Source organism: Culex pipiens, chromosome 2 (genome assembly GCF_016801865.2).
Source record: "Culex pipiens pallens isolate TS chromosome 2, TS_CPP_V2, whole genome shotgun sequence".
In the NCBI taxonomy this organism is placed as follows: Eukaryota; Metazoa; Arthropoda; class Insecta; order Diptera; family Culicidae; genus Culex; species Culex pipiens.
In genome coordinates, this window is record NC_068938.1 from 206,488,140 (window position 1) to 206,501,610 (window position 13,471).

Sequence of the window (13,471 nt, forward strand, 5' to 3'; positions counted from 1 at the left end):
CTTCTCTTGCCCAGGTTATGTGACAACCTGGGCCCAAAACTCTAACGATTTATGATTTATTGCGGCCATTTCGGCGTGGAGCTTCGTTTCCCCAAACCAACTCCAACTCGCCAACCAGATAACAATGATAAATATGAGTTATTGTCCTTTGATTATGAATTATCGTCCCGCGGTCGTCATCATTGCGTTGCGAGTGAATCAGAGAGGGGTTTTTTTCCACTTTCGAGTATGTGTCACTCGAGTTTATATCCAATTTTAAACGATTTAATTTTTTTCCACTTGACAGAAGCCAGTCTGGCTGGGAGAATGTGGGAAGGGATGGCAAGAAATTGAGCGATTTTTGTAAGTAAATCTTTCCCAGTTCCTGAGGGGAACACCCTTGAAGAGTATCGGGGCCGGCATTTACAAAGCGGATTCAGTGGCAGTTTCATTTTCAACTTAATGTTAACATGTTAAGGTTAATGTTAACATTCCATAGGTCGCCTCCCTAAGGTGTCGTGATAAGGTCCAGTTTGTGACGATACACTACCTTCCCTTTACTAAGCAATCAAATCCAGAAGGGAAAAGATCACCAGTTGTGTTGGTCCGAGCCGGGATTTGAACCCCGATCTACCGCTTACGAGGCGGAAGCGTTACCACTGGGCTACGTGGCTCGGTCCAAGCGATTTTTGGGAATCAATAATTTATCTTTTAATTGCTTCAATATCGTTTCCGATGAACAATGGATATCGATCGGAAAATGTGTGTGCGTGTGAGTGCATTTGTGACGCGATTGCACAGTGGTTTCACCAAGACAAATTAACAAATTATTTGAAAATAAGGCAAATTGTGATAAAATGTTAAAGGAATTGTTGAACTTATTTATTTTTGTTCTTTCATTCAAAACTTATTTCCATATACTTTTAACTACTTTTTCAATTTATACATCTTTTTGATTGTAATAGTTGTTGATTTATATAATGCTTTTAATGCTAAATTCTAAAATAATTAGAATTCAGTCTAAAAAAAGAAAATATTTGTACATTTTATGACGTTTTGATGTTGAATATTCTTTTTCTTGATATTGTTTGGTAAATTATCATAAGAAGGCTCAAAGAAGGCTTACGATATATTTGTTTATAGAATTGAATGAAATTTATAATTGCTGAGTTGTTTAATCTATTTCATTATTTTGTTTATCACTATGAAAAGAGATAAAATGATAATTATAAAGATAAAGTACTTCAAACTAATTGTCAAAACCAATATGAATTGTTTTTAGGAGCATTTCAAATATATATAAAAACAAATAAACAATACATAACAATGATTTTTTTGCGAGCGACTTCTGCAAACCTCTCTTTTACCAAAAAAAAACTTTTATACATATTTTTGAACTTGTTGTAACAGAAAATAGTAGAAAAATGTATCGTAAATCGGGGTGATATTGAGAGCCGGGGAACTTTGATAGGTTTGAGTTTTTTTTTTTCGTAATATGAAGAGTACAAATAAATGAAGTTCAAAGAACTTCAAGAAGAAGTTTGATATAAAATTAAATAAAAAGTTAATAACTATAATTATGAAAATGTTGATCAAAAGGATTTTTTTGATATTGGTATCAAAGTGTCATATTTTCTTAACAAAAATGAATTTGAATCGGAAAAGGGGATGAATTTTCTGAAAAAAAACCAAGTGCCATACAAAAAGATTGAATTTTGTTTGGAGAAAACCCCACGCAGGGAGAGAGTGTTGAAAATTTGTAATTGTAATTTTTTGTAATTTGTTGTTTTATTGGTTACGATAGCCTGTTAGTATAAACTGTGCACCAGGTCAAGGATTTAAACATAACGAAAAATTACAGTTGGATCCAAAATAAATGTCAAATTTGAAGGCCACGTGGTTTATGAACGATCCCAAAGGATTGATTTTCAAATTATAAAATATTCTTATTCGAGAGGTCGAAAAATTTCACGAAACTTGTATTTTTGACATAGAAAATCGAATGCAAAGCTACCGTCACTTTAAAATTCAACGTTATTTTGGTAAAGTAAAGAAAACGTTTTTTTTCTTAAGTATTTTTTTACGGATGCTGTATCTCAGCAACCATTGGTCCAATCTTCGATTTATATGAAGACAATTTATGATTCGATATTTTTATAGACAATTTTCGATCTTCTCGATTTTTTTTTCAGAAACTGACATATTGGACATGATTTTAGAGTAAAAAAGGTCACGTTATACACAAGAAATCATTTTTTTTACGTAAAAAATAAAGTACAATTATTATATTAAAACCTTTTCTACGTTTTGAAAAATAAAGTTTTTTTTAAATAGCTACAACGCCAAATGATTTTTTTCCAACTTGTGCCAAAGCTCAATAGGTGGCATTTTTTGTCATTTCAAACATATTCAAAAAGAAAAATTTTGAAAAAAAAAATTAGGTGATGAGAATGTTGAGAATTTCGTGAAATAGTCATAAAATTTATGCTTTCATTATATTTTTATGTTTTCAAGCTTAAAATCATAGAATTTGTTCAAAACTATTAATTGGTGATATTCTATGCTTGAATCTAAACTTTTTTTTTTGTTCTTTATTGTTATTTGGATTTTAATAAACCACAATTTTATTCCAATGTGATTAAAATTAAATAATTTTGTGATCTAATCTATCAAATCAAAAAAAAAATCAAACCATCCACATTAACGACCCCCGGGTCTTTTGTGGTCTCTATTGCAAGTTTCTGCTCGAACCTAAGAGTACGAAGGCTTGAATGGGGAGAGATCCCAAACCTCTTTCTACTCCAATGAACCTTCCACCCCAGTGTTTGAACTGACGACCTTTGGATTGCGAGTCCAACCGCCGCCAGCGATTCCACCGGAGTAGGCTTGGTTTGGTGTGTTGTTTGTACTTATGGCATGGAGGCGACTCATACACCTGAAATGACTTAACGGCCTAACAACCAAAGGCCGGGACCGACATTTTACTTCCTCATCCGATGGAAGGTTGCAGCAGATGGGAATCGAACCCAGAATCATCCGCTTACAAAGCGGACAGCGTAACCATTCGGTCACGCACTGCCACCGTGATCTAATCTAATGTAATCTAAAATTAAATAAATATATATATTTTTTTTTGCAATTCCGTCGTGAAACTACTTACTTTTCCTGTCATTCTTGAACGACGAAATAGCCTACTTTTCTGTACCAAAAATAACAGAATCGAATAGCAACACTTTTTAAAATAAATTCTGAAAAGTTCTACTTTTCAGCACTGAAATGGGTGCTGAAAAGTTGAACTTTTCAGCACTTGTTTCGAAAAGTAACACTTTTCAACATTTTTTTGATTTAAACGATTTATTGACAAAGCACATATAAATTCGACTTAAAATTTCACTCAATGGGTGTTTTTGGAAATTGCAAAAAATGTTGCATGGAACTCGTTGCAAAACTTGATTTTTTCAGCACTCGTCGTATTTATTCAACTCGGTGAACCTCGTTGGATAAATGTACGACTCGTGCTGAAAAAATCCTCTTTTTGCAACTTGTTGCATAAACTACTATTTTAAATATACTATGACCATTAAAGCTTCAAAATTATTTTTGGAACTATCTATGTCTCTTTTTTTCCAAGTTGTATAAATAAACGAGTTTGTAAAAGGTTTTCGAACATTTTTTTTTTTGGTATTTCCAAAAATATCGAATTTTGGACCGACTTCCATACACCATTTTTTTTAAATTCACTTTAAATGGAGCTTTAAATGAAAGAAACGTGTCTGTTGTGCTTTGCAAACAGTTTTTCGGTTCATTCAGTGGTTGATTTTATATGCAAACATAGATCGATGGCCGAAATTTGAGCAAACTCCACACAGGAGAACCTATCGACCTAGAAGTTTTATGTTTTTGCCTTTATATGAAAATTGATAAAACAAAATATTCGAGTTTTTAGTTTCCAATCAAAAGTAAAATATTCAGCCAAGTCAGTGCAGATTTGGCGATTTTGTAGAATAAAATTACTCGTTATTATTGATGGATTTTTTTTTTCATCTTCATTGTAAAACTACTTACTTTTCTGTCATTCTCTCAATGATGATATGGAAAAGTAATAATAATAGTTCTAATTTTCAGCACTCAAGTGAGTGAGTTTGATTTTTCAATACTTATATTGACAAGTGATAATTTTCAACATCATTTCAATTTCAACAGAAAATTATTAAACACAAAGCCGATTGACTTAATATACCCATTGAAAGGTTATTTTCTAGAATTGCAACAAAATGTTGTTTGCAACTCGCTTAAAAACTTGAATGTTCAAGCGATTTCAACAGAACTACAGAATTTTATGAAATTAATAATTTTCGTTATAAAATTGAAAAATAAAATGTTTTTGTTTAGTACTTTGAACTGACATTATATAAACACAAATGAGAACTAAAAATCTTTTCAAAAAATAATTATAGTTGATTAAAGACCGATATCTGCAGAAAACACAATTTAAAGAGAAGCAATCCAGACTTTTAAACAAAATTATGTCCTTTTCCATTTATCCAAAGTGCGTTCTTTCGAACCAACATAAAAAAAAAAAGTTCAAGATGGTATGTCAGAGACATAACCGAAAGACATAGGACCAAACAATTTGAATGAGTTTTTGGATTGCTAGTGAAATCTGGAATAAGAGTATTTTATTTTGTTTCATAGATTTGTTGGCAAAATTGTCATAAATGTTCCCCAAGTTGAACCTTCCATGAGGGCACCGGCAACTCCAGGTCGTGGCCACTACTGTCGAAATGGCCATTTGCAGGATCAATATCAAAACTATGAATTTTGATACCCATATTGCCACAACTCGTATTTTTCGGTTAATGTTACCCCGGGCCCCGGGAACCGGCTTTGAGGGCATCGACCACTCCAGGTTGTGGCCACTACGGTCGAAATGTCAATTTTCATGTTCAGTATCAAAAACCATGAATTTTGATACCCATATTGCAACAACTCGTATGGTTCTGTAAATGTCCCCCCAGGCCCCGGGGGAACCTTCTTTGAGAGCAGCGGCCACTCCAGGTTTTGGCCACCACTATCGAAATGGCCATTATCATGTTCAGTATCAAAAACCATGAATTTTGATACCCATATTGCCACAACTCGTATGGTTCTGTAAAAGGCCCTCCGGGCCTGGGGGGAACCTGCTTTGAGGGCACCGGCCACTCCAGGTTGTGGCCACTACTGTCGAAATGGCCATTATTATGTTCAGTATCAAAAACCATGAATTTTGATACCCATATTGCAACAACTCGTATGGTTCTGTAAATGTCCCCCCAAGCCCGGTAGAACCCTCTTGAGAGCAGCGGCCACTCCAGGTTGTGGCCACCACTGTCGAAATGGCCATTATCATGTTCAGTATCAAAAATCATGAATTTTGATACCCATATTGCCACAACTCGTATGGTTCTGTAAAAGGCCCTCCGGGCCTCGGGGGAACCTGCTTTGAGATCACCGGCAACTCCAGGTTGTGGCCACTACTGTCGAAATGGCCATTGGCATGTTCAGTATCAAAAACCATGAATTTTGATACCCATATTGCCACAACTCGTATGGTTCTGTAAAAGGCCCTCCGGGCCTCGGGGGAACCTGCTTTGAGGGCACCGGCCACTCCAGGTTGTGGCCACTACTGTCGAAATGGCCATTATTATGTTCAGTATCAAAAATCATGAATGTTGATACCCATATTGCCACAACTCGTATGGTTCTGTAAAAGGTCCTCCGGGCCTCGGGGGAACCTGCTTTGAGGGCACCGGCCACTCCAGGTTGTGGCCACTACTGTCGAAATGGCCATTATTATGTTCAGTATCAAAAACCATGAATTTTGATACCCATATTGCAACAACTTGTATGGTTCTGTAAATGTCCCCCCAGGCCCGGGGGAACCTTCTTTGAGGGCAGCGGCCACTCCAGGTTTTGGCCACTACTGTCGAAATGGCCATTATCATGTTCAGTATCAAAAATCATGAATTTTGATACCCATATTGCCACAACTCGTATGGTTCTGTAAAAGGCCCTCCGGGCCTCGGGGGAACCTGCTTTGAGATCACCGGCAACTCCAGGTTGTGGCCACTACTGTCGAAATGGCCATTATTATGTTCAGTATCAAAAACCATGAATTTTGATACCCATATTGCCACAACTCATATGGTTCTATAAAAGGCCCTCTGGGCCCCGGGGGAACCTGCTTTGAGATCACCGGCAACTCCAGGTTGTGGCCACCACTGTCGAAATGGCCATTGGCATGTTCAGTATCAAAAACCATGAATTTTGATACCCATATTGCAACAACTCGTATGGTTCTGTAAATGTCCCCCCAGGCCCCGTGGGAACCTGTTTGAGATCACCGGCCACTCCAGGTTGTGGCCACTACTGTCGAAATGGCCATGTTTCATGAGAACCGCCACATCATGGTAACTTCCACCGGTCCGCTTGGTGCGCCTTTGTAAGAATTTCCTCCTTCTGCTGCTGGGGTTCTTCCTTCTGGTTGCTGGTCCTCTTCTTCTATTGGCTGCTGCTGCTGCTGCTCCGCGCCGGCCTGACGTGCACAGTTCGAGTGCTCGTTCCAAAGTGACTTGCTTTTGCGAAATTTTCTGCTTAAATAGCGGCACAGCCGGAGAACGGCACAAAAGGGGCGCGGCCTCGAATGCATACGCTCGCTCTGATTGGTCATCTGTCCGATTTGTACTGAAAAATTACTCATTTTGATTGCATGTTTTAAGTGCTTTAACTATGTTTAGTCAAACTTTCTATGTAGTAAACGATAGCTGAAGTCTTCCCCTTTCGATTGGTGGTTCAACCGTCTGGATTAATTCACACGGAAAAAAGATATAAGCGTTCGAAATGTCCCCTTTTTTTGAACGCTCAAATGTGACGCTTTGGATCGAATTTCTGAACTGGCCCCCCAATATAGTAAGTAGAGACATAGTCCTATGTCAAAAAACTCAAAAAAAGCCAGAGAAAAGCGAATTACGAGCAATGTCGTGCCCGTCCATGTTCCACGGAGGCAGGTTGCTCTCTGCTAAAGGCTCTGGAACAAATTTTTAATGAATTAATGCAAACGCCGGCACAAAATCAGCTCAGAAAAAAAATGTTCGCCAAAGTTGCCAGAGAAGAGATTTCCAGTGTGTTGTACACTTTTTCTTGTTTTGCTTTGGTCTGGTTTATTTTTGTGGGATTTCTGTTTCAGTTTTGCAACTGGAAAAAATAAAGTTAAGTATTAAAAATATGTTTTTTTCTTTTAAAATGTATATTTCAAAAATCATGTGAATGTTGGAGACACTTACTTAGAGTTTTTCAAAACAAAAAAAACTAACTCTCGATATAAAATGTTGAAAAAAAAAATCTGTTATCCTTTAAGGACGCAACCCATGTCAGGATGACCCCGGGCCACTTTTGGGGTGGCCATTGTGGCCAGGAAGGGAGTCGGCTAGGCCATTGTACTCTATGGCTGGGTGCAAAGTGTCTGTCGCGATTATATTCTGGTGTTATTTAATTTTTTCTGCTACTCCCTCTCTCCAAACCAAAGTCTCTTCTTTTTTCGAGCCGTTTCGCTGTACAAGCGTTAAATTCAGTGGGGATTTTGGAGCCCCGAGTCCTTGCTGCTGCCGTTGGGGGTCATGGGACTTTATGGTGGATGCTGGCGCTCTGTTGCTACCGCTGGAATTAAACATAAATTAAATAAAGTGCCGTACGGTTGGTGATAGTGGTGAATAATGGAACCTCCCGGCTTGTGGTGGCGAGTTTTGGAGCAAGTGATGCCGGCTTCGTTCCAGTTGGGGATGCTGCTTTTTAAAGGTTTTGAGTTATTGAAAAGAAACTCGCAGTTTTTTTTATCTAAGTAGAGTAAAATTTCATGAAATCAGCCAATTTTGTAATAAATTTGAAAAAAAGGAATTCACTTTGAATTGATTGCCTGATAGTTTATTTTGTTTTTGCTTCTCAAACATCCCTAATTGCTAACCACCAGACAATAAACTCCACAACTCGCAAAATCCTTAATTTCTTACCCTCTAGCCCACGTGTGTAACAGACTTTGCTCCAACCTCACGAAAAGGTCAGACAGTGCTGCTCGTAGCACTTGCTCGCGTAGTAGTATATGCAATTAACTTCGATTGAAACTGCGATAAATTTTCTTCCCACCAACGTGAAACAAAAAAAAATAAGTGAACCAGCGACCACGTCGTCGTAAAATCTGGCACCATACTTTATTCGGAAATCCTCCCGAAATGCGCCAATTTAAACCTCGGAGAAGTTCTCGTCCCCCATTAAGCCACGTGGGGCGTCGAATCCGACGCGGGGGTGTCGACCAGATGGAATTAAATTATCCAACCGACCAACGAACCAAAAAACGAAGCCGCGGATAATGGCTTTCACTTTCTGCCTTTTCCACTATTATGGCTTATTTTCTGGTCAAGTTCCGAGCTCCACGACGACTTGGTCGTCGTCGTTGGGAAACATCTTCATTAAATCACCTGTTTGTCGTCTGTGACGTCGGGGCCGTTCGCAAAGGGGCCTCGTTTTTCTGGAGCCGACACAAAGCCGAAAATCCCTCGGAAACAAATTTCGAAGCCATTTCACATGATCATAAAATATGACAAAAAGTGACAGCCTAATGCGACATTTTTTTCCTTTTTTCCTCTCGTGTGAGAGAAACATTCCGGGGGAAAGTGTCCACCACCGCCGCCTCCACCATTAGAGGTTATAATTTATGTAAATTACTGATAAATATTCTTGCCTTTGGCGGGAGAATGTTCTTGGGGTCTTGTGAGATGCTGGGCAACATTACATTGGAGACCGCGGAAGGTCAGTAGAATGAGTAGAAAAGGTCGACTTTTTGGTACGATATTTTAAGTTATAAAATAAACCATTCAAGCATAAAAAACATTACAGATTGACTACTTAGAAAAAATGAAAATGTAAACAGAATAAAAAAATAAAACATTTTAAATAAAAAAAATGCAATTTACAAATTACAAATTACAAATAACAAATTACAAATTACAAATTACAAATTACAAATTACAAATTACAAATTACAAATTACAAATTACAAATTACAAATTACTAATTACAAATTACAAATTACAAATTACAAATTACGAATTACAAATTACAAATTACAAATTACAAATTACAAATTACAAATTACAAATTACAAATAACAAATTACAAATTACAAATTACAAATTACAAATTACAAGTTACAAATTACAAATTACAAATTACAAATTACAAATTACAAATTACAAATTACAAATTACAAATTACAAATTACAAATTACAAATTACAAATAACAAATTACAAATTACAAATTACAAATTACAAATTACAAATTACAAATTACAAATTACAAATTACAAATTACAAATTACAAATTACAAATTACAAATTACAAATTACAAATTACAAATTACAAATTACAAATTACAAATTACAAATTACAAATTACAAATTACAAATTACAAATTACAAATTACAAATTACAAATTACAAATTACAAATTACAAATTACGAATTACAAATTACAAATTACAAATTACAAATTACAAATTACAAATTACAAATTACAAATTACAAATTACAAATTACAAATTACAAATTACAAATTACAAATTACAAATTACAAATTATAAATTACAAATTACAAATTACAAATTACAAATTACAAATTACAAATTACAAATTACAAATTACAAATTACAAATTACAAATTACAAATTACAAATTACAAATTACAAATTACAAATTACAAATAACAAATTACAAATTACAAATTACAAATTACAAATTACAAATTACAAATTACAAATTACAAATTACAAATTATAAATTACAAATTACAAATTACAAATTACAAATTACAAATTACAAATTACAAATTACAAATAACAAATTACAAATTACAAATTACAAATTACAAATTACAAATTACAAATTACAAATTACAAATTACAAATTACAAATTACAAATTACAAATTACAAATTACAAATTACAAATTACAAATTACAAATTACAAATTACAAATTACAAATTACAAATTACAAATTACAAATTACAAATTACAAATTAAAAATAACAAATTACAAATTACAAATTACAAATTACAAATTACAAATTACAAATTACAAATTACAAATTACAAATTACAAATTACAAATTACAAATTACAAATTACAAATTACAAATTACAAATTACAAATTACAAATTACAAATTACAAATTACAAATTACAAATTACAAATTACAAATTACAAATTACAAATTACAAATTACAAATTACAAATTACAAATTACAAATTACAAATTACAAATTACAAATTACAAATTACAAATTACAAATTACAAATTACAAATTACAAATTACAAATTACAAATTACAAATTACAAATTACAAATTACAAATTACAAATTACAAATTACAAATTACAAATTACAAATTACAAATTACAAATTACAAATTACAAATTACAAATTACAAATTACAAATTACAAATTACAAATTACAAATTACAAATTACAAATTACAAATTACAAATTACAAATTACAAATTACAAATTACAAATTACAAATTACAAATTACAAATTACAAATTACAAATTACAAATTACAAATTACAAATTACAAATTACAAATTACAAATTACAAATTACAAATTACAAATTACAAATTACAAATTACAAATTACAAATTACAAATTACAAATTACAAATTACAAATTACAAATTACAAATTACAAATTACAAATTACAAATTACAAATTACAAATTACAAATTACAAATTACAAATTACAAATTACAAATTACAAATTACAAATTACAAATTACAAATTACAAATTACAAATTACAAATTACAAATTACAAATTACAAATTACAAATTACAAATTACAAATTACAAATTACAAATTACAAATTACAAATTACAAATTACAAATTACAAATTACAAATTACAAATTACAAATTACAAATTACAAATTACAAATTACAAATTACAAATTACAAATTACAAATTACAAATTACAAATTACAAATTACAAATTACAAATTACAAATTACAAATTACAAATTACAAATTACAAATTACAAATTACAAATTACAAATTACAAATTACAAATTACAAATTACAAATTACAAATTACAAATTACAAATTACAAATTACAAATTACAAATTACAAATTACAAATTACAAATTACAAATTACAAATTACAAATTACAAATTACAAATTACAAATTACAAATTACAAATTACAAATTACAAATTACAAATTACAAATTACAAATTACAAATTACAAATTACAAATTACAAATTACAAATTACAAATTACAAATTACAAATTACAAATTACAAATTACAAATTATAAATTATAAATTACAAATTACAAATTACAAATTACAAATTACAAATTACAAATTACAAATTACAAATTACAAATTACAAATTACAAATTACAAATTACAAATTACAAATTACAAATTACAAATTACAAATTACAAATTACAAATTACAAATTACAAATTACAAATTACAAATTACAAATTACAAATTACAAATTACAAATTACAAATTACAAATTACAAATTACAAATTACAAATTACAAATTACAAATTACAAATTACAAATTACAAATTACAAATTACAAATTACAAATTACAAATTACAAATTACAAATTACAAATTACAAATTACAAATTACAAATTACAAATTACAAATTACAAATTACAAATTACAAATTACAAATTACAAATTACAAATTACAAATTACAAATTACAAATTACAAATTACAAATTACAAATTACAAATTACAAATTACAAATTACAAATTACAAATTACAAATTACAAATTACAAATTACAAATTACAAATTACAAATTACAAATTACAAATTACAAATTACAAATTACAAATTACAAATTACAAATTACAAATTACAAATTACAAATTACAAGTTACAAACTACAAATAACAAATAACAAATAACAAATTACAAATAACAAATTGCAAATTTTCTCTATCAACTCACACGAAATCCGGAAAGGTTGCCCCAAACTCTCTTCGATTTCCGTGAAACCTTGTCCTTAGGGGTAACTTTTGTTCCTGATCACGAATCCGAGGTCCGTTTTTTGATATCTCGTGATGGAGGGGTGGTACGACTCCTTAAATTTTTGAACATGCGAAAAAATACGTGTTTCAATAATTTGCAGCCTGTAACGGTGATGAGATAGAAATTTGCTGTCAAAGGGGCTTTTATGTAAAATTAGACGCCCGATTTGATGGCGTACTCAGAATTCCGAAAAAAAAATTTTCATCGAAAAAAAAAACACTAAAAAAGATTTAAAAACTTTGCCGTTTTCCGTTACTCAACTGTAATTTTTTTAATATATGTATTTTTATGGGAAATTTAATGTACTGTAACATACATGTAACATAAATGGTTTGCTTGTAACCATCACGAGTTACCGCAATTTTACGAAAAAAGGTTTTGAAAAAAATATTTGAGTAACAGGTATTGGCAGAGTTTTAAAAACTTTTGAAGTGATTTTTTTGATGAAAAAGACGTTTTTTTCAGAATTTTGAGTACACCATCAAATCGGGCGTCCAATTTTACATAAAATTCCCTTTGACACCAAATCATCAATCAAATCATCACGGAGCTTGGATTCGTGATCAGGGATAAAAGTTACCCCTTAGGGATCGGATTTCGTGTGAGTTGGTAGAGAATTACCCATTCGAGACTTGGGATTTGATAATTGAGAATTGATTATTGAGAATTTACAATTGAGTATTGAGAATAGAGACATGAAAATTGAGAATTGAGAATTGAAAATTGAGGATTGAGAATTGAGAATGGAGAATTGAGAATTAAGAATTGAGAAGGATTATGATGTAACACACAGCTGAAAGGAACTCCAAAACTCTGTTATGTACTCCAAAAGAACTTATTGTATATTGATAATTCACCAATAAAACCGAATTGAAACTGAATTAAGAATTGAGAATTGGGAATTGAGAATTGAGAATTGAGAATTGAGAATTGAGAATTGAGAATTGAGAATTGAGAATTGTGAATTGAGAATTGTGAATTGAGAATTGAGAATTGAGAATTGAGAATTGAGAATTGAGAATTGAGAATTGAGAATTGAGAATTGAGAATTGAGAATTGAGAATTGAGAATTGAGAATAGAGAATTGAGAATTGAGAATTGAGAATTGAGAATTGAGAATTGAGAATTGAGAATTGAGAATTGAGAATTGAGAATTGAGAATTGAGACTTGAGACATGAGATTTTTCCAACATTCCAATTTCCAACTTCCAAATGGGAAATGAGAAATGAGAAATGAGAAATGAGAAATGAGAAATGAGAAATGAGAAATGAGAAATGAGAAATGAGAAATGAGAAATGAGAAATGAGAAATGAGAAATGAGAAATGAGAAATGAGAAAT

The 13,471-nt window shown here is 32.0% G+C and overlaps 1 protein-coding gene across 1 annotated transcript in view; it reads left to right on the forward strand.

The window, feature by feature from the left end:
* The window catches only part of LOC120426242 (toll-like receptor 6), a 162,814-nt gene that overhangs the window by 126,699 nt on the left and 22,644 nt on the right, over positions 1-13,471 (forward strand). The gene's annotated exons all lie outside the window — the stretch shown is intronic.